Below are 23323 nucleotides of genomic sequence, written 5' to 3' on the forward strand. Positions count from 1 at the left end.
GTTGGCCACTAGCATTGCTTGAGAGGGAAACTGCTCAAAGTTGCAATGAGGAAGAGGGCACAAACATGCAACATCACTCCTTTCATTTTTTTTTCTGTTCTGTGCTTTGCCCACAGTGTTTTTTCTTTTTTTTTTCAGCATACCATAGGTGTGTGATTCCATGTATGATCAAACTAAGGATGACCGGTCGACCTTTTAAATTTATTTCAAAATTTTGTAGATTGTTGTCTCATGAGTTAAAAAAAGCGATCTTCAATTGGTTTTGCTGCCTAAAGTTTTTTTGAAGCACTGGGGATCAATAGTGATGAAGATGTAGAGTGCCATGCTTACCTGCTCTGCTGTTTTGGGCAACTTTGGCTATGAATTACACAAAATATATTAAAGTTAGGTAGCTGAAAATTGTTTGACTAAATAAATGCATGTTTTTGCTTGTGTTCAGTTATTTTTGGTCTTTATGGGTAGTGTAGATGTTTTTACAATATACCTCAAAATCAGCCCAGGAAACCCTTTTTTTTTTTTTGTCTGCTTTGCAGGTCTTTATCTCAATAAAGGCTTGTGGCAATGCGGCAACAATTCCACGTTACAAGCATACTTACTTATCAAACTGCTGAAGCTTATATTTATTTAACTTTTCAATAAAGACTTTTACACAATCATTGAAAACATATTGCATAATTATGTTCCACTAGTAGTTACGGCCCGTCAAATGAGGCCCTTATGCAAGAATAGGCAATTGTTGTAGATCCGACTTCTTGCCCGCTAAGTGTATAGAGTGCAGGCAGGATTGGATTTCTGCTTCTTAAACGGCCAGCAGTACTAAAAATGTGTCGGCAGCACGGAGGACGTCAATTTTGAGATGATTTGGTCACCGGAGTGGCCATGACCGAGCAGGTGCGCGTGCACCCAAGGTGCTCATTTTAAGAGCACAGTGAGAGCTCATTTTTGCGTCGTCAGACCGATAGAGTTCGAAACCTCTCGGGTAACTTCAATGCATGTACACTGGAGCTTCGCTATTCTATCCGCCAGTGGCGTAACCAGAAATTTCGTCCAAGGGGGGCGCTCACTTTGCCGCTCGGCCTCCTCCTTATAGAATTTGTCGAGGGATCAAATGCATGAATAATAACTGCATTGCCGTTGCCAAAGATGCTGAAAATAATTTTTTTGACGCTACGCACTCTCACGACAAGTAAAATATGTATTTTAGCATAAAAGAACATTTTCATATGTCCCAAAAATTGTGCCAGAAATAACTGATATTAATGCTTTCATGTTTTTTGCCTATTTAATAAGTAAAAAAAATATCACACGAACTTCAGAACTATATCGCTTCAAAACCAGCAAAGCAGTGCATGCCGCTGATGTGAAAAATGAAAGGCCATGAAATGAACAAGATGATTAAAGAGGAAAAGAACTGCGACTTCAGACGCGACATAAAACAATGAAGTGGACAGGACGAGCGGTATGAGGCTAGCGCAGAAGCTACATTTGCTGCTTGACGGGTAGTAATGTAAAAAAGAGCCCAGTGTAGGAGAAATCAGGTTCAAGAGGGGAGTACTTCAGACCAGTTGGTCCGACACGTTTAAAGAGGAAAAGAACCGCGACTTCGGATGGAACATAAGATGAGACGTAAGACCGCTCATCCTGTCCACCCCTTCGCATTACGTCCCTTCTGAAGTCGCGGTTCTTTCCTCTTTAAACACGTTGGACCAACTGGCCCAAAGTTTGCCCCTCTTGAACAAGATGAGGACAAATATTTTAATGAAACTTTGTCCCTGAAGAACCTTCTTTACATTTTTGTACATATGTAACAGTCGGGAGAAAATCTCAATGACGCTGCCCTTAATTCCAGTGTATTGCACAGGAGCAGCTGTCACTGGTCATGTATTGTGAGTAATTGTGCGGAAATTGTAGTCGCAACAGAGAGCACATGTAAAAAGCAGAAGCTCTGCAAAATGTACATTAGAAATGCGAACTTACAATGGAATGTACAAATGCAAGGTACAGCTTGATAAAGGGCGACAAAGTGTTACTGGAAACAAAGTTCACTGCATGTATACACAAAACCTATAAACAAGATATTTAGATATATGCGTAAGTCTCCAATAAATATACGTATCTAACCAAAGTCTCGGTGTATAATGCATCAAACAAGGCAAATAAACATGTTGTGCAATTACAGATTCACAGATCACAGAAGCCTAAGGCCCGCCCCCCTCTCTCCGTTCCCCCCGATACATTGCCCATGACGGAAGGTGGCGTGCTTCCTCCCCGCTTTTTCCCTTGCGCAGACCATCGTCTGAGCTACCATCGTCGGCTCACCCATCACTCTCCCCGCCCCTATGCTTTCACACTCGCACATACAGCATGTGGTGCGCGGTCACAATGTTATCGCCCTTGGACCTTATGTGGAACATGAGGGTGATGGTGACGGCAGGAATGCACCTGGAGTGTCCATATAATTTCTATCGCAATAATATAGTAAGAGTATATATCCGGTAACTTAAGCATTCCGTGCCCCATTACTTTCCACAAAGGAAGTAACAAAATCGAACTTTCACCATGCGACAATTCGCTGCGCCGCAACATCTTTCTTTTCTTTTGTGGGGCGGGGGCACCGAAATGGAAAGCATATTGGCCACAATGAAATGCCTACATTGGGCATCTAATGTGGCTAACGAAGGAATGTCGAGAAAAACGTGAGACACTTGGTTCGCAGAGAACCATATGCATACTGCTCGGTATTCTACACCGGCAAGACAAAAGACTTTCCGGAGAGGTAGCAGTGACATTGAAGTGAAGGTGATGCCCACAGGTGAACGCGTTGCAATTCGTTGAGTCCCGACAGTGATGACAGCGAGCGATCACTGTTTCTTTTTCTCGTTGCTAGCCAGAAAGTGTCCAAAACTCTGCCAGGCCATAATCCGCTCGGCCAGAGAAAAACGAACGTGCACCGAAGTGTGCCGCACTGTGGTCAGGGCAACATGAGAAAAACGCATGTGCTCTGGCTGGCTCTGGCAGCCTGCAGGTAGCGAGAACAAGAAAATTGAAGAGGCTTATTGTGTCCTCTCGAATAGAAGTGATAGTAGAAAAAATAAGAACATAGTTACTTTTTCTGGCTTTAGTGCCTTGACATGGATGTTTTGGCACAGGTGAAAAAAAAATTTTGATATTCTTTCCTGTGACATGATGGCACAAATGAACCACCACAGTCGCCTCATTGGACTTCGCGAAGGGCTTTGTCAAATTGTCTGACAGTGTGTTGATTTAGCTTGTCTCATTGTACGGTCCGATGTACGACTTTAGAAAAGTGAATGCACCTTTGGCGTCAAATGTTTATAAGAACATTAAACCTACAAATTTCCGGAATTTAAAATCTAAAGCATGACTTTGTAAATGCACCTTTTGCATGAAGAGGTTGAGAACTTTATACCCTTAAAGTTTCGGAATTGAAATCTATCTGCTCCGTAGATTTCAAGGCCTCTGCGAGATGCCGCCACGAGCTCGCTCACCATCAAAACACTCTTTGTGCACTTTGTGCACGGATGAGGCTCCTTGCGTTATGTGACTCCAGGTGCATAGGCATTGCCACGAAATCGAGCCCAAGTTTGCAATGTTTGCACTGAAATGTCTTTTCAAGTGTGGAAATGGCATTCCAGAGAAAATCCAGAATGATTTCTGGTGCTGGGGGTTGTTTTGGTCGGCAGTGCATGACAGCACGAAAGAATTTCGGAAGGGGGGGAGCTGAAGCCACATTAGCCCCACCCCCCAGCTATGCCCCTGCTATTCGCCCTTTGTTCGCAATGCAACAAGACGCTGATAACATGGTGAACATGGAAGCAAGGACAAAACTCTATCAGGGAGCTCTGAGCACTCACTTCATGCACACGGATGACAGCCACAGCTGCCAGAAGGACTGCGCTGCACGAGTTGCGATCAGTGGAAAGCATGAATGTGGCGCTACAGTCACAAAGCAAGGTATGGAACACCAAAGGAAACAAAAGCAAAACTATTGGTAACCGGATGCACGTGCCTATCTCAGATGACGGCAGCAGACGGCCTGAACTGGCCATGCATTCAATCCGCTGTTCCCACTTCATTCGACACCGATAGTGCTTCCGCTTTGCTCTTACTCTACTGCTCCTGTGCATCTCATGGCGACAAAGTATAGCTCTGAGCAAATGTATAGTGCAGACTACTTTTCAAAGCACGAGAAGCTCATTGCAAAGAAGTGAAATTTTTGCAGAGTTACCGACCTAGACATCAATGCTTTGAAGCAACTTTTAACATTCGAAAGATCAGTGACTGTCAAAGAGACGGACTACTTGAGCTATCTGTGCTTTCGCTACTGCTGCAATGAAATATCTTCATGGAATGCACAGTTGAGCGATGGCATTTTTGTGCCTCCTGAAGAAGAAATTGATGTTATCAACCAGAGCATTGCGACTACCGGGATGTCCCCTTTGAAACCCACAGGCGCAGTGAGAAGTCGGTACAGGCCTGCTTACATCAAGAGAAAACAAGGGGAGGTGCAGAAGACAGCAGCCGAAAATGCTCGCTGCAAGATACGCCGGGTGTACAACCAAGGTGATGCATCAGGAAATTCAGCTGAAGGAAAGTGCTCCTTCTGCGCGCAGTAGACTGAAAGCTTTCGGCATGCCTGTGCAGCATCGACGACACCCTGGGAATGTTGTCAACTTCTCACTCTCCTGCCATCAACACTAGCAAAAAACAAAATTAAGAAGCTTATTCCTGAGGCATCGACGTATCAAATCAATGTGGCCAGGAAATTGAAAGAAAACCATAGCATGTTGTACTGAATGAAGGTTGAGTTGGAATGTTCCAGACAGCCCTAACAAAAAAGATGGCCTGTCGGTTACCATCGATGGAGAAAAAAATATTAGGAATAAAGCATTTCATGACAAGATCTATTAGAAAGGCATTCCACATATACTAAGACGACCATCCTGATTCTGGTATTGGCCTATCAAAATTCTACACCTTGCAACCGCACTGGGTAAAATGTTATCCCCAGCATGATGTGTGCATTTGTGCCATTTGCACCCACTATAAACTTTGCCTTGCTGTTCTTGAGAACATTACTGGCCATGCAATCGATACTGATGATCTTCACTCAGCGTTCATTTGCATTCCGTCATCTGCAGTGTGTGTTTTAGGCGAATGCAATCAGTGTCTAAAAGGCAGGACCCTAACAGTGGAGAAATTTATTATCCCAGAAGAAAAAGAAATACTGCTAGCGACGTGGGAGGCAAGTGACCTTATGGAAAAGGTTTTGGATGCTGACACTTTTTTTAATCATGTTTGGGTGTTAGTGGCAAGGTGGATCGTGCACAACCAGATCAGGAAGACACAAGGCAAGGCTATCTATGAGGAACAGCAATGCACACAGCATGGGAGCATTGTATTGCACTTTTATTTTGCCGAAAACTGGACTGTCGCGCTTCCTGACGAAGTTCAGGCATACCACTGGCAAAAGCAGCAAGTATCCGTGTTTACGTGCATGGTCACAATGAAAAAATCTAGGAAGAGTTTCGCTATTTTTAGTGACGACTTGAGCCACAACTTCGCTCAGGCCTGCTTAGCTCTAAAGAAAGTGAAAGAATGGGTGGACCTGCCAGTGTACTTCCAAGGTGACATGTGAGTGATAAAGCCGCCAGTCATTTCAAAAATAGGTTCCAGCTTTTCGAGTTCAGAAAGAGCGATTGTCCCAATACCCAATGGATATTCTCAGCAACTGGACATGGGAAAAACACGTGCGATGGAGTTGGAGGACTCATCAAGCATCAAGCAATGCTCAGCAACTTGAGAAAAAACCCTGAAAGTGCAATTCGGGCAGCCAGAGACTTTGTAACTATTTTATCAGAAACATTGAAAGCTGTGCATCTAATACAGCTTGAAAAAAAAAGAAGTTGTTGCCTTCTGCAAGATAAAAAAGGAAGAGTGGATGAAAGTGCTCGCCTTCCATGGCATTCAGTCTTGGCATGCCTAGCAGCTATCCAGGTCAATGGGAGTATCTCCTGAATTGCACGTGGCACACATAGCCAGGTCTGCATGAAAAAAACTATGTGTACAGGAATGAAGGCAATCTGTGTTGTCGAATCATTCAAATAAACAATTGTAGCCCAGAAACAAATTCTGTTTTAATGAAGCGATTCTGCATGACCTTCACAATTTTTCCATTTCACTAAAGGTTATTTGAAATATGTTGCTTGCTTATTGAATTTTATCCTCTTTTTAGGCAATCTAAGCTGCATATCGAATTCTGACTGCGTTTTCGTGGAGGTGAAATGTGCAAAACGTCTGTGTGCTCTCCGAGTGCCACAGCACATCAAGGAGCCCCACTCGTGCAAAACTGGTTCCGAATCATTCACTGCGGTGTCTCTCACAGCTAATTTGCAGTGTTGAGACATAAAGGATAGATAAATTATCATGCTAAAAGTGAACAGTCATGCACGATCACAAATGCCATAGCACTTTCTGACCTGCATAGTGAGCTGAGCCTTGTGCAAGAGCCTCATTGGAGTGAGGCTCATAACCACTAGTGCAACAAAATTATGCAATATGTTTTTAATGACTGTGAAAGCTGAAGTAGAAGACAAAGTTTAAGAAATATCAAAAATGGGTTTTTCTAACCCTTTCAGGGTCGATTTTCTTTATTGTAGATTCCAATTCTCCTGACTTCGAAAAAATATTTACCGTAATTTTTCTAGGGTGACCGTAAAGTGAGAAAAAAATATTTTGTGTTGGTATATATGTACTCTTTATTCATGAATAACAACAATAAAAAAGGAAATAAAGTTATAAGAATTAAAGCTTTGATGCATTGTTATAGTTCAATGCTTAGAACATGCGCACACAAGAATATTTCGCAAGCCTCAAGTGTTCTTGCTCTTACAGTAATATTTACGCCCATAGCGTAATCGAACTGTGTAGGTGAGCGCACTCAAGAAAACTGTGTGGTTGTTTGCCCATCAAAAAAGCAAAACCTGTGACAAACTTCCACTAATCTTCATTTTATGACCAACCAGAGGCAATTAGATATTGTGAGTCTCCCCCAAAAAAAGAAAAGGAAAGGAAACACATGCATGGCGGCATCCTTCCTATGCTCACCCCTGTGAGCACTAAACGAGCAAGAAACAGGCGGCCGCCCTTTGAGCGATTAGTAACGAGATAGCCATAAATTTTGCAAGCGCACGAAGCTGAAACTGCCAGCGGAACAAAACCCAAACCGCCGCACGCACACGCGCGCCAATGCGCAAGTGGTAGTATGTAGCTGCACCGGAGCAAACTAGCTGTAAAACAAACCATGCAACGAAAACCAAAAGAGGGAGGCACGAGAAAAAAATTACCTGTATTCCCAAATAGTGGCAGCACATGCCAGGAAAGAAAAAAAAATAGGAAATTGGCATGCTTTTTAAATGTACAGACGGTGCCGTCTATACATTTAAAAAGCATCAACCATTTTGGATTTGTTCGCAGCGTCATTTACGTCATTGACCCTGAAAGGGTTAAATTGTCATCAGAAATTTCCATTGTTCGGTGTTAGCCCAATCGTATCTCTTCACTGAAAAGTTATATAAATAGAAGCTTTAGCAATTTGATAGATAAGTATGCTTAGAATATAATGTGGAATTATTGCTGCTCTGCCACAAGCCTTTTTTGAGATAAAGACCTGCAAAGTAGACAAAAAACATTCCCTAGGCCAAATTTGAGACATTTTATAACATCTACACTACCCAGACACTATACTAACCTCAACGAGACAGCACACGAGGCCAAACGAGACTTAACTCACCGTGCGAGCCCGAACTCCCTCTCGGCAAGATGGGAGGGCGAACGCGACCTTCTTGTCACTTACAACGATCTCACCCAGCACTATAAGTTAGTTAAGAGGACCATGTCGCTACTGCACAAAGCACTCAATAAAGCACAAAAAGTCACGTACGAGTGGCTTCAGATGGGCACCTACCGATGCCCGGCCTTCCCGCACAAAATCTTTCCGGACGCGCACCCTTGAAATGCGTGTCGCTTGTGTAATGATATAGCTAGCCTTGCTCACATGCTCAGGGGTTTTGCCCCCTGGCGCTGGGGACCAGGACCACCAAGGAAGAGTGGGACCGAGCTCTACGCAGCTCGGACCTTGAAGCACAGCTCTAGGCTGTCCATAGGGCCCGCGGTGCGGCGAAGGGGCATGGCCTCTCTGTCCCTACAAGGGAGCAGCCCGCTGCGCACTAACCACGCGCACTGAGGAACCTCAAGAAAGTTATTCATCCATGACCCAGGAAAACTAGAAATAACTAAACAAAAATAAACACATATATATGTAGCAAAAATTTTCAGCTACCTAACTTAAATATATTTTGTGTAATTCATACCTAAAGTTGGCCAAAACAGCAGCGCAGGTAAGCACGACACTCCACCTCTTCGTCATTATTAATCCCCAGTGCTTAAAAAAAATTGTTGGCAGCAACACCAATTGCAGATCTCTTGTTTTCACTCATCTGGCAACAATATATAAAATTTTGAAATATATTTAGAAGTCTGACCAGCCATCCTATGTTCGATCTTACATGGAATCACCCAAATAATCATCATCATCATCATCATCAGCCTGGTTACGCCCACTGCAGGGCAAAGCCCTCTCCCATACTTCTCCAACAACCCTGGTCATGTACTAATTGTGGCCATGTCGTTCCTGCAAGCTTCTTAACCTCATCCGCCCACCTAACTTTCTGCCGCCCCTTGCTACGCTTCCCTTCCCTTGGAATCCAGTCCGTAACTCTTAATGACTATCGGTTATCTTCCCTCCTCATTACATGTCCTGCCCATGCCCATTTCTTTTTCTTGATTTCAATTAAGATGTCATTAACTCGCTTTTGTTCCCTCACCCAATCTGCTCTTTTCTTATACCTTAACGTTACACCCATCATTCTTCTTTCCATAGCTCGTTGTGTCGTCCTCAATTTGAGTAGAACCCTTTTCGTAAGCCTCCAGGTTTCTGCCCCATAGGTGAGTACTGGTAAGACACAGCTATTATGGCAACCTGCTGTTCATGATCTGAGAATGCCTGCCAAACGCACCCCAGCCCATTCTTATTCTTCTGATTATTTCCGTCTCATGATCCGGATCCGCCGTCACTACCTGCCCTAAGTAGATGCATTCCCTTACCACTTCCAGTTCCTCGCTACCTATTGTAAATTGCTGTTCTCTTCCGAGACTGTTAAACATTACTTTAGTTTTCTGCAGATTAATTTTTAGACCCACTCTTCTGCTTTGCCTCTCCAGGTCAGTGAGCATGCATTGCAATTGGTCCCCTGAGTTACTAAGCAAGGCAGTGTCATCAGCGAATCGCAAGTTACTAAGGTATTCCCCGTTAACTTTTATCCGCAATTCTTCCCAATCCAGGTCTCTGAATACCTCCTGTAAACACGCTGTGAATAGCATTGGAGAGATCGTATCTCCCTGCCTGACGCCTTTCTTTATTGGGATTTTGTTGCTTTGCTTATGGAGGACTATGGTGGCTGTGGAGCCGCTATAGATATCTTTCAGTATTTTTACATACGGCTTGTCTACACCCTGATTCCGTAATGCCTCCAAGACTGCTGAGGTTTCGACAGAATCAAACGCTTTCTCGTAATCAATGAAAGCTATATATAAGGGTTGGTTATATTCCGCACATTTCTCTATCACTTGATTGATAGTGTGAATATGGTCTATTGTAGAGTAGCCTTTACAGAATCCTGCCTGGTCCTTTGGTTGACAGAAGTCTAAGGTGTTCCTGATTCTATTTGCGATTACCTTAGTAAAGAGTTTGTAGGCAACTGACAGTAAGCTGATCGGTCTATAATATTTCAAGTCTTTGGCGTCCCCTTTCTTATGGATATAATCGTTAAATTCAACCAGTAGCATTATGATGTGCAGCAAGACATAAACTTCATAATCCTTCTGCAAGCAGAGCCATGCACTGTCTGAGTTCGAGGCTGCACCCTTTTATTTTTGGTCATATTTGTGGGTTTTTGTCATTGCCAAGGAAGATTCGTGAGGTCACAGCAATTGAGGCGAAACTTTCATCGCAGAGAGGAATGAGGATTTTGCATTTGAAAGGACTATTAAAAATAAAGGACGAAAATATGTGAATATTGTGGGGGTCTGCTATCTCACAGGAGTACTGACCACCACGGGTTCAGGCTTAACAAGCTGTGTCAGCCGTCGCCTCAAGTGATGTGGCTCGCTGCTGCATGCACGCTCAGACCGCAAAACACAGTATTGCTTTAAGTTCATAGAAACAGTTTATTTGCCTCAGGCAACACCCATCACTGCACGAATGCCTGGTGCCGGGCCGGCAAAGGGTATCAAAGAGGCTCCCGCGCCAAGGGCACAGAACACAGAAAAGAGCCACCGCTAGCACGTCATTGCAGGAGGATGGCTCCTTACTGGGGAAAAGTGTCCCCGTGGCTATGCTTCATGCTCTCACAATGGCCAATGGGCCCACTGACAAGAGCTAGGGCAATCTTCGCTAGCTTGGGCCTCCAATAAGTGCAGCTATGCGTAGTGCAACCACTCTTTGGCTTTGCGTTCAGAAAAGGCATGGCACGAGGTGCGCTCTCGCCGTAGGTATGTAGCACTGCAGTCGAGCTCAGGTCTGAGCAATGCACAAACAAAGGGGCCGGCAGATGAGAGGAAAAACGTGCATGTACCTCGATTCTGTCTCGGCGAGGACTCTCTGGCACAGCATCATTCCCACAAGTGCCACCGCCACAAGCCGGTCCGTGGCAGAGGCCACCCCCAACAACCATCACGAGTGGAAAGGAAGAAGCGTAAGGACAGCAGAATAGGTAAATGGCCCACGTAAAGCCACCGGGGCACACCACAATCCCCTCAGTATAGACTAGTTAAGAGTACCACTAGAAATTACACCGAGTTTGTCACACATGGAGCAGACGAAACGAGAAAAGCACTATTACAGTTCAACGACGTTCGTAGTCCGCATTAAGGATAATGTTCAATAAGAGTTCACCCAGTAGACGTTGATGTGGAACTGGTGGCGTGTTGTTAGATGGTGCTTCACAACAACAGTGTTGACGGATGAGGCATGTGGTACATGGCAGTGTTGGCAAGGTACAACCTAGCTCCAAGCGCTCCTTTGAGCAGGTGTCAAGAACCGTCACCCGCTGAAGAACAATGAAACCCATGACTTCACCAAGCAGCAGTTCGGGTGTCGGCCTGGAGCTCAACAAACTCTTTGTGACCTGGATTAGCTCTCTTCTACACTGCCGCACAGGGTTCTTCCGGAATTTTGTTTTTCTTCGCATGCAAGCTTGCAATTGGTGTGGTGTGTTCTTTCTCTCCATCTTGTCTTCCTGCCTTTCTGTATTTATCCGCTGCCACATGCGAGCAGCACTGTGTCTTCCAGTCTTTGTTTCAATGACACGCTACACAGCACCATCAACACCAAACATAATGTGAAAGATATTGTTACGTCCAAGCGCGTCAAAGGGACGCGGGGATCAAGAAGAGAGGGGAAGAGGAGAACGAAGACTGTGCGGCGGCCATTTCCTGTTCTTCGTAGCCTGCCGTTCCTGCCCTCGCACGCCTAAATAAACCCCTTTTCCCCGTGCTTGTAACAAATTGGTGGACGGTGCGGGGTAAACCTCGTAATCACGGAGCCTACGCTGCTACAACTTCGCGAAAGGCGTCGACTTGCCGGACTTCCGCCACCCTCACCTGCCATGCCTGAATACGCCTGCCAGATTCCCGAAGGATCTGACGCGGTTTCAAGGCCAACACCTGGTGTTCCGTGGCAATACTACCGGGTGCCACTCACTTTCGGAGGAAAAGCCGGAGAAGATGTCGAAGAGTGGCTCACGAACTACCGAAGGGTGAGCCGGTCTAACGGTTGGAACTCGACCGCACAGTTGTCCAATGTTGTGTTTTCCCTTACCGACACAGCGCTCGTCTGGTATGAGAATCACGAAGACACGCTCACTTCGTGGGAGCTTTTCGTCGAGGAGCTCAGAGCGTGTTTTGGAGACTCTAGCGCAAAAAAGAAACACGCTGAACAGACGCTTTCGCAAAGAGCTCAGATTCCCGGCGAGACCTGTACGACTTATATCGAAGAAGTGCTGAAATTGTGTAAAATAGTCAACTCTCAGATGTCTGAAGATGACAAAGTGGGACATTTGTTGAAAGGAATAGCCTAAGACGTCTACAATTTTTTGATCGGCAAAGAAAGCTTGGACTCCGTGTCTGACGTCATTCGCCACTGCAGGACCTTTGAGACGTTGAAGATGCGACAGATAATACCGAAGTTTGGTCGCCTGGCTAATGTCACAACGGTGGCGAGTGTAGACCCGAGCTCGTGTGTTGACCTTCCATCCACTATACGGCAGATCGTTCGCGAAGAGTTGCTCCATCAGGAAGAGATGTACCGTTGCACACCCGGCATCACTGGCGCGTACTCACCACACGAGATGAGACACACGGCCGTTTCGACCGCATGGCAACCCACGGTTCACTCAGCGACCATGGAGGATAGGTCTACCCCACAAACGAGAGGGACCATGAGCTATCAAGGTCATGACTGCGGCCAACACCCACGCCGCACGCAGGCCTCCCGGCGGCCGATGCCTAGCCATGATGAATGTCACCCACCTGCTGTCTATGCAGTCGACAGCAACATGCGCGACTACATGGAAGAACATCGCAATTCGAGGCATCTGCCGGTGTGTTTCCAATGCGGTGTCGCGGGCCACATAGCGAGGTTTTGCAATCGTCGCCCAACAACGTGGAATGGTCGATCCGGATTTTCAACCAGGCCCACACCTCCTACGAGGACAACTCAACAGCCGTACACCACCTCTTGGTCAGCTGGCGTCCCTCCTGGCAACGATTACTGGCAGAGAAGCTTCAGGAGCCGCTCGCCGGCATCTGACAGGAGTTTGACACCACCGCCAACTTCTCGTGCACCGCGTTTACGTCAATCGCCATCGCCAGTGCGCCGCTCCTCCTCGCCTTCACAACCGGAAAACTAGCTAGCGCGGCCGATGGGGGTGAGGTCGCTCGACACGTGCTATCGACAGAAGTGCCCCCCGCAGTTGCTATGATTCAGAACAAAGTGCATGTACTTGTTGATGGTGTTCCTACAATGGCTTTAGTGGATACCGGAGCAACTGTATCCGTAATGAGTCTCGGTTTTAAAGGTCGGTTGGGGCGTAAAGTTGTCTTTCGTTGGGACCAGGCTGCAACGTTTTGTGGAGTGAGCGGCGAGTCGTTGCGCCTTGTTTGTGTGTGCACTGCTGACGTATCCTTGGCTGGTGGAATTTTCGCGACGGAGTTTGTAGTTATTCCCCGATCGACGCACGAAGTGATTTTGGGCATCGACTTTTTGCGACAGTGTGGTGCGACCGTCGATTGTCGCACGGGGGAAGTTTGCGTCGATGGCCATGTTTCGTCCGGGCTCTTAGAGGAGACTTGCCGTCAAGGTGAACTTTGTGTGTCTGCAGATACTGTTGTGCCTGCGTCCACCTCTGTGTGCGTGCCGGTTGTGTGTCGCGGTGAAGTTCCAGACAGTTTTGATGCCTCCGTAGAGCCAATGCATCTCAATTGTATGAAGAAGAACGTTTTTGTCCCTCATTGTGTGGTATCCATCGGCAACGGGCGTGCTGGCTTGTGGACGGCCAACTGCTCGGCAGAACCCATCCTGCTTCCAGACGGCTTGAAACTCGCCTACTTTGCAGAATACACGTCTTCGTCCGTAGCCGTACTAACAGATCGGCCGTGTGAACCTGCTGACCTTCGCCACGTCTCAGACAAAAAGCTTCTGTCTATGATAAACAAGTCACTCAGCACAAGGGAGCGCCATCCCTTGGTGGATACGCTTTCTAAGCATCTGTCAGTGTTTGACTTTGCGCAGCCGGACAAAGCGTTCTCGATCCCCGAGTCACGAACACGCCATACTATCGATACGGGATCTGCGCGCCCGATCAGGCAAAAGCCTTATCGCGTGTCGCCTAACGAGAAGAAGATAATCGGGGAACAAGTGAATGACATGATGAAAAATGGAATAATACAAGAGTCCTCGAGTCGTTGGGCAGCTCCGGTCATACTTGTCAGAAAGAAAGACGGTAACTGGAGATTTTGCGTCGATTATCGAAGATTAAACGTCGTGACTAAGAAGGATGTCTACCCCCTGCCCCGGATTGATGATGCAATTGATTGCCTGCATTCGGCCTCTTATTTTTCTTCAGTGGACCTGCGCTCAGGATATTGGCAAATCCCGATACACCTGGCAGACAAGGAGAAAACAGCCTTCATAACCCCGGATGGATTATTCGAATTCAATGTGATGCCATTTGGGTTGTGCAACGCTCCAGCAACCTTTGAAAGGTTCATGGACACCATTCTACGTGGGTTAAAGTGGAACATCTGTATGTGCTATCTTGACGACGTTGTTATATTTGGGCGCACATTCAATGAGCACAATACGCGCCTGGATATTGTCCTCGACTGCATCAAAAACGCTGGCCTGGTTCTGAACTCCAAGAAATGTCACTTTGGTGACCGTCAAACACTTGTGCTGGGTCATCTTGTTGACAAAGACGGTATCCGGCCTGATCCCCTCAAGACGGCAGCTGTCGAGGCATTCAGTGCACCGCAGTCAGTGAAGCAACTTCGTAGTTTTCTGGGTCTTTGCTCTTACTTTCGCCGATTTATTCCTGGTTTTGCTGACGTCGCTTATCCTCTGACAAATCTGCTACATAAAGACGCACGCTTTGAGTGGACACCCGAGTGCGATTCTGCATTTCGTCAGCTGAAGCTCCTGTTAACCTCCCGACCTATCCTTCGCCACTTTAATCCTACTGCGCCAACAGAAATCCACACAGATGCTAGTGGCATTGGTCTGGGTGCCGTCTTGGTCCAACGCTATGACGACCGTCAGCACGTGATTGCTTATGCAAGTCGCTCATTAAGCAAACCTGAACGCAACTACACGGTGACAGAACAAGAATGCCTCGCTGTAATCTTTGCGGTTCAGCGATTTCGCTCGTACTTGTACGGACGCCCATTCCAAGTCGTCACAGACCACCATTCCCTGTGCTGGCTCGTGAACCTTCGCGACCCTTGTGGTCGCCTTGCGCGCTGGGCTTTGAGGTTGCAGGAATATAACTTCACTGTTTCCTACAAGAGTGGCCGAAAACATGCTGACGCAGACTGCCTTTCCCGTATGCCGCATGCCACGATGGACTGCGACGCAGACGATTTTGATCATCTCGTCACTTCTGTGACACCCGCTTTTCGAGATATCGATGCATTCAAAGCAGAACAACGGACAGACACTAAATTGGAGCCACTCTTTACTTCTGCCCATTCAAGTGCAACAAGCAGCTACTGTGTACGTGACGGGCTCCTGTACAAAAAGAACTACTCAAGCACGGGTGCACGCTTCCTTCTAGTGGTGCCGGAGCGTCTCCGGCCAGCAATCCTTCAGGCTATGCACGATGACCCTACCTCCGGTCACTTAGGCACTGTGCGCACACTTTATCGCATTCAAGAACGCTTTTACTGGCCCCGGATGCGACATTCGGTTGAGTTTTATGTCGCCAGCTGCATACAGTGCCAACGTCGGAAACGCCCAACCACTGCCCCATCTGGTCTCCTTCAACCTGTGCCGCCTTCCAGCTCACCCTTTCGGCAAGTTGGAATTGATCTGTTAGGCCCTTTTCCAAAGTCATCTAAGGGGAACCGCTGGATAATTGTCTGCACCGACTATTTCACACGCTATTGCGAGACGGCGGCTATACCATCAGCAACTGCCACCGAAGTGTCGCTTTTCTTACTTCACGCTATTGTTCTACGACATGGACCGCCTGGTGTTATCATAAGCGACCGGGGACGTCAATTCACGGCGGATATCGTGGAAGAGCTTGTGCGTTTATGTAACTCGCACCTCCGGCACTCGACGCCGTATCATCCGCAAACGAACGGCCTCACTGAGCGCACTAATCGAACAATCACCAATATGCTTTCCATGTATGTTGCGTCCGATCACAAGAATTGGGATGAAGTTTTACCGTTTATTACTTACGCCTACAACACCGCCAAGCACGAGACAACCGGCTACAGCCCCTTCTTCCTTCTATATGCTCGGCCGCCCCAGTATACGCTCGACACTGTCCTCCCCTTTTACCACCACGAAAATCCTACGGTCGCCGATACGCTATGCCTCGCTGAAGAGGCTCGGCGACTTGCGCGTCTGCGGACTTTGGCATCACAAGAAAATTCCAAAGCCCGCTACGACGCACGACATCGGCCTGTTACATATCACCCTGGTGATCTCGTTTGGCTTTGGACTCCCACAAGGAAGCGCGGTTTGTGTCAAAAGCTGCTGGCAAACTACGATGGACCGTATGTTGTCATCGACAAAGTCAGCGAAGTGAACTATACTCTCGCGCGCCTCACGAACACTGGTAGACGTTCTGCTAGGACACAAGTCGCGCATGTCGCACAGTTGAAATCATGTACGCCATGACAAGCTAGTTGACTCGCCCAGGGGGCTTTGTCTGCGAGGGGAGGTATGTTACGTCCAAGCGCGTCAAAGGGACGCGGGGATCAAGAAGAGAGGGGAAGAGGAGAACGAAGACTGTGCAGCGGCCATTTCCTGTTCTTCGTAGCCTGCCGTTCCTGCCCTCGCACGCCTAAATAAACCCCTTTTCCCCGTGCTTGTAACAATATATCGGAGACTAAATGAAAAAATAACACTTCATCAGGACGTATCACAAAAACTGACCTCCAGTCAAGCACGTATCCAGGATTTTTATCCAATGTAACTTTTCTATGCAAATGAGGGGGGTGAGGTACTTTTACTAGTACAAATGTGAGTACAGTAAAAGCTCGTTAATTTGGATCTGACGGGACCGGGAAGAATGTCTGAATTATCTAAATGCTGAATTAACGAGTGAACAGGAAAAACAACATTAAAATCAAGTTGGAGAAGCATACCTTTAGTTACTGGAGTATTTTGCAATAGTCGTCTGCTTTTTCGTGCAGATTCTGGCTGACATCACAATTTTTCTTAACTCTTCCAAGTGGCCAGCAGCCCGCAAACTGTCGGAAGTGCTCAGGCAAACGTCCTCCAATAATAAAAGTGCCTCCGTGAATTCTCTAGAGGTGCGATGAGGTCACGGCTGCACCTCCTCGCATGACTCTTCGTCTGAATCATGGTCTTCCCGGGTGCCTGTGACATCATTAATAATTTCTTCATCTGTCAGGAGACCAATCGTGGCGACACAGTCATCAATCGCGATGTAGTCCTGAAGGGTCACATCTGTGGGAAGGACAGCATCGAAGGTCGGGCAGTCATCATCGGTGGACTCGGCTGACACCTCGTCGGCTCCTGCCCCGTGCTTGGGCCTCACAAAACCACTGTGCCGAAAACAGCTGACGATGACTTGCGGAGGTGTATTTTTCCACATGTGGGCGATGATGTGCATTGCTCCAAGTAAGTCCACTTCATACAGCTTTCGAACTTCTGAGCATAAGAGCATTCGCTGTAGCAGGTGCTTTCGGTACTTCGACTTCACATAGTGAGTGATACCCTGATCCATCGGCTGAAGGACACATGAATTGTTGGGCGGCAAAAAACTACCTTGACGCTCTTCAGTTCGACTGTACAGTTATGTGCGCTGCAGTTATCAAAAACCATAATTATCTTGCAGTCCTTAGACATAAAGTGCCAGTCTAACTACTGCAGCCAGCCTCGAAAAATGTCCGAGGTCATCCAAGCCTTCCTGGTTGTGCTCTGTACTCGACAGGAAGGCTTTTGATGTTTTTAAAACAATGTGGCTTATGCGCCTCCTCGATGACAACAAGTGGCAAGTGCTCCGTGCCAGTCATATTGGCTGCAGGAAGCACAGTTATCCTTTGCTTGCCCTTCTTGCCACCAGTGCACGAGTCGCCTTTGAAAGTCACCGTCTTGTCGGGCAGAGCTTTGAAAAATAGAGCAGTTTCGCCTGCACTGAACACGTCACTTGGTTCATATGTGGCAATGTGCTCAAGCAGCTTCACATTTTTCCATTGGGTGGTCACGCTTTCGTCAACGCTGGCCTTTTCGCCGCACACACTTCTGAAGACAAGTTCGTGTTTCTCGCAAAACCTCACAAACCACCCTTCTGAAGCTCTGAACGATTCAGTGTTCATCATCGCAGCGTACCTCTCACCTTGTGCCATGATGAGAGGTCCACTCAAAGGCAGATGCGCGTTGCGACAGTCAGTAACCCACTGGAGCAAAGCTTCTTTGAGCTGGGGATGAGCTGCAGTTCGCAGCCGCTTTCTTGATGCATGAAACTTCTCGCTTTCGGAAGCTTGAAGAATCTGTTGTTAATTTTTTATGTATGTTCCCAACGTGCTCTGCTTCACGCTGTACTTGGTTATAACATGCTGTTGCGATTGACCGTTCTTCAAAGCCTGCAAAATTTCCACCTTAGTCGCCAAGTTCTTCGCTTTGTACTTCTGCCACTTTGCCGGCATTGCCATCACTGTAGCGCACGATGGTGGTGGCATGCAAAACACGGTCACAACGAAAAAAAAAAAACTCCGCAAGAAGAGATGATGCTGACTCGACGACACAAGGGAAGATGGCGTCGAAGGCGCAGTGGAGTGAAGAAAGAAGACACCGACGTTCGGTGACCCTGTGATCGGATGGATGGATGGATGGCGGCTATACCCTTTGTAACGGGCGGCGGCTTGCGCCACCTAGCCTTTTGCTCCCCCTCCTATTTTTTTTTTCTTTCTTTATATCCTCTTCTCCTTAAACTAATTTTCACTCCCCTCCTCCCCCCAAAATAACTATATAAAAAAGCATAGGAAACATCATCTCCCCGATTTATGGTATTATCTCTCCCTTGACTTCCTCCACCAATCCTCTAGCCTCCCCTTCATTACTGCCACTCTTTTCTCGTCTATTTGCCCTCGTTACCCGGGAAAACCCAATGCCCCTTCCATATCTACCACTGTTCCCTTTGCCAGGGTCGGGCGAAGGTCTGTGCATCTCAGCACTATATGCTCTGTGGTCTCCATTTCGGCTCCGCAAGCTGTGCACCAAAGGTCCATGTCTTCAAATTTAGCCCTGTATGTTTTCGTTCTCAAAACCCCCGTCCTAGGTTCGAATAATAGTGAGCTGCCCCGCGAGTTATCAAATAAGAGCTCTCTCTTAATCTCCTGTTTTTGTGACCTATACATAAATAGCGCTGGCTTTCCGGGCATTCATTCTTCCCACATTTTTCTTTCTGCCTCCTTCACCTCCTTTCCCACACTAGAACCACGTTGGACCCACTCCCTCGCCTGTAGGTGTCTATCCCTCAGCTTCCTCGTTCTGAGTGTCTACTTTGTGTTCAAACTTTTCATGTATAGATATTTGTACACTTTTCCTGCCCACCTTTTTTCCTCCAGTGCTGGGAGTCTCTGTTCATATTTTAGCTTACTTATTGCCTCTCTACCTTCGAATGACGTCCATCCCATGTCCCCCTGCACTCCCTCATTAGGGGTGTTCCCGTGCGCTCCTAAGGCCAACCTGCCTACACTTCTCTGTCTCGTTTCCATTCATGCCTGAACTTCCGATTTCATGCACAGTACTGAATTTCCGTATGTGAGGCCAGTACCATAACCCCTTTCCATATGCCCCTAACCACCTCGTACCTATTATAGTTCCATAGTGCCTTGTGTTTCATTACAGCTGAGTTCTGTTTCACTTTTTCAATCATAATTTTTTCCTGTTCTTCCAAGTACTTTTAGCCCTCGTTTAGCCATATGCCCAAATACTTGTATTTTTCAACATGATCAATCCTAGTACTTTGTATTTCCAATGGTTCCCCCCTTTCTTCATTGTATACTATTATCCCAGAATTCTCTCTACTGAATTGCAGTCCCAATTTTTCTCCCTCCTCTCCACATATGCTCATTAGTTCCTGTAGCCCTACTCGGGTGTCAGCAAGCAGTACAATATCATCTGCATACATCAGTCCGGCTAGTACTTGAGCTACCTTCTGCCCTTCCAGCATATAGCTTATGTCGGTTCCTATTGTGCTCTGTTCTAGTCTCTTTTCCATTTGGCTCATGTAAATCATAAAAAGCAGAGGCGACAATGGACAGCCCTGCCTGAGACCTCTTCTTATTTTAGCTGGCTTTGTAGTTTCCCCTTCCCATGTTATCTCTACCTCATTATATGTATAAACTTGTTGTAGGAACCCAATCATCTTTCTATCTAGACCATATTTCGTCAACTGGCTCCATAACTTTTCTCGGTTTACATTATCATAGGCTCCTCTAATGTCTAAAAAAGCTATCCATAGCGGTTTCTGCCTGGCTGCCGCTATCTCTATGCACTGTGTTATAACAAATAAATTATCATCTAGCCTTCTGCTCCTTCTAAATCCATTCTGCAGTTCTCCCAAGATCTCTTCACGTTCTGCCCATTCCTCCATTCTCTTTTTCACCATCTGCATTGCTACTCTGTATGTGACTGATGTGACAGTTATTGGCCTGTAGGATTTAATGTTGTCCTTGCTTCCCTTACCTTTGTAAACTAATATCATTCTGCTTGATTTCCAGTCCTGTGGGACATCTCCCCCTACTACTATTTGTTCAATAAGTTGTCGTAATTTTAACTTACTTTTCTGGCCTAATATGCTTATCAATTTCATAGGTATGCCATCAGGTCCTGTCGCTGTTCCCACGGGGACCTTGTGTTCAATTCTGGCCCATTCCTTACTTGTCATCCCTCTGTACTCTTCCTCTCATTCTGTCCTGCTGTTGTCATTGTTCTCCATTTCGCTACCCACTGGCTCTACAAATGCTGCCTCTATTGTTAACCTAATATATTCCTGAGCTTCCTATCCCTCTACCTTTGTGCCTTCTGGTGTGGTCAGTGAGTGCTGAACCACCTCTGTCTTCTTACTCTGTTGCCTTATGTGTTCCCAAAATTTCTTAGATGCATTTCTGTCTTTTTTCCATATCTCCAACAACCACTGTACCCCAACTTTTGCTATCTTGGCTTGAATTAATGCCAATGCTTTTCTTTTCATTGCAAGGTAATCCTCCCATTTTGACTCCACCTCTTCTGGCGTGGCTCCCCTTTGCTTTGCTGCTCTGTGTTTTCTGCACGCATCTTTGCGTTGCTCTATGGCCTCCTTAACTTCTCGGTCCCACCAGCTTTTTGGTTTGTGTCTTCCCTGCTTACTTCCTAGTTTCCTAATCTGTCCCTTCTCTAGCTCTCGTTTAAAAATACCTATTAAGTCGTCGTATGCCCATGCCCTTTGCGGTTGCTTGGATACCATGCTTTCAATGTTTTTCGCCACTTCTTGTAGCTGCCTGTCATTCAATTTGCTCATACCTTCCCTTTCTTTAGTTTCTACCAGTGGTACTGTCCTTCCAAAGCTGATTTTGATTCGTTTGTGATCACTCCCCAGGCTTTTTGTACCATCCTCATCAATTTCCATACATCCCAACCGTTCATACAGCTTGTGGGTCATTAGGCAGTAGTCGATTGTCGAGTGGATGTTATTTCTTTCCCATGTTATTTTCCCGTCGCATTTAATTTCAGTATTAACTATCACAAAATCATAAGCCTCACAAAAATCTACTAACATCTGCCCTGTTGCATCTGTCGCCCCGTCAAAGTATTCCAAATGTGCATTCACGTCCCCTAGGATGATTATCTCCCGTTTCATAGCTAACTCCCTGATGTCCTTGGCCATACATTTGAAATGTTTTGCATTCTCCTCTTTCGACTCATTGCCCGTTTTCAGATACACAACACCCAGGATTGTTTCAACATTCCCTACGGTGCCCTTGAGCCACATGTGCTCACTGCAGCTCTCCTTTACCCTTTCCCAGTCCTGTCCCTTCACTAGCACCCCAAGGCCTCCTCCGCAGCGTTCTTTCCTTTTTCTGTTGCACCCTACCCAGGTGTCTCCTGGAATGAATGGTGGCTCTTCCTCATCTCTTAAATGGGTTTCGGCCACTCCATATACCTGAAAATTTTCCGTTCGTACCTGTTCTTCTATTTCGTCCCACTTAATGCGATTTCTTCCCCCCTGCATGTTGATGAACCCCACATTTACTGCCTTCTTCTTCCTCTTCCTCCTCCGTGCTCCTGTCCTGCCCCCCCCCCTCCCCTGTCCTTTATCTTTTATGTTTTGGCATGCAGGGTCGCCCTGCGTGCCTGCAAAAAAGCCTGAGCCCCCACTAAGTGATGACGATTGTGATGCCTCGGTTTCACTCCATTGATGCCAGCACTGCTTTACCACACTTTCGTGCAGCGGCAGCCATCAGCATTTCTCCAAATTAAGCGGTGCGGTGCCGAATTCTGACGAATTAACGAAGGTTTGGTTCCATAGACTAACAAGCACTTTGGCCGGGACCAATAGAGCCGTCCGAAATGTTCAAATTTAAGAATTAACGGGTGTCGAATTAACGAACTTTTTCTGTTCAACACGGGTAAACCCGCAAAAGAGAAATGAAAGAAGGGGTACCTCGCAGGTACGCCTGTGAGAAAGCGCAGGAAGAACACTGCCAAGAAGTAAACAAGCGAAAATGTAAAATAAAGATTTCTAGTAGCGTTTTTTTTAGTTAGCTCTGGAAGAATTCTAGAGCAATATATATATATATATATATATATATATATATATATATATATATATATGTTTGCGGAACAATCAGTTCTTTTGGATCCCTCATTTACTGCTCTACCAATTTAAGTGCGAAAACCAGTTTGTGTTGTTATTCGGGAAGTTGCACAACGATGCATGGTCACCAATCCCGTACAACTGCGTAGAGCGCTGGACGCTGTGGTTCTAGACGTACTGCGCCCACCACGGAAGATTAGAAAAACACCCACATTAGCACAGCAGAGAAGTGGCTAAGTGAGGCGGCTCGGCTGATTAATGCAGAAGCGTCATTCAAAACACACGGCATCATTCTCCACTTCCGGCCACGTTTTCTCTACTTCCTTAAAAAAAAGATGTTGATTGATACATATTTTCACAAACAACAGTTAAATTTGTTAATTTTCGCTTTTGCTTCCTGTTTGGCTGTTGCCTTGATTCTCTCCCTTAGTTGATCGCTTTAATTTCTCAACTCCTTAAGACTCTTGTTTCCAGTTGCCAATTTTTCACGAAAAGTGCTGTACAACTACACAGCACTTTATTACACAATTACACAGTACAAGCCAGACGAGGTAAAGGGTGACAGTCATATTGCTGATGATGCAAAGGTCATTGCAGGGGTCCCATGGTGGACTCTGTTCCGCATT

At 46.4% G+C, this 23323-nt stretch overlaps 1 protein-coding gene and 1 pseudogene across 1 annotated transcript in view; both read left to right on the plus strand.

Annotated features, from left to right (window-relative positions):
* The window catches only part of lt (vacuolar protein sorting-associated protein light), a 214925-nt gene that overhangs the window by 180910 nt on the left and 10692 nt on the right, over positions 1-23323 (plus strand). The gene's annotated exons all lie outside the window — the stretch shown is intronic.
* Positions 4452-6007, plus strand: LOC142573365 (uncharacterized; annotated as a pseudogene).

This window comes from Dermacentor variabilis, chromosome 2 (assembly GCF_050947875.1).
Source record: "Dermacentor variabilis isolate Ectoservices chromosome 2, ASM5094787v1, whole genome shotgun sequence".
NCBI classification, from domain to species: domain Eukaryota; kingdom Metazoa; phylum Arthropoda; class Arachnida; order Ixodida; family Ixodidae; genus Dermacentor; species Dermacentor variabilis.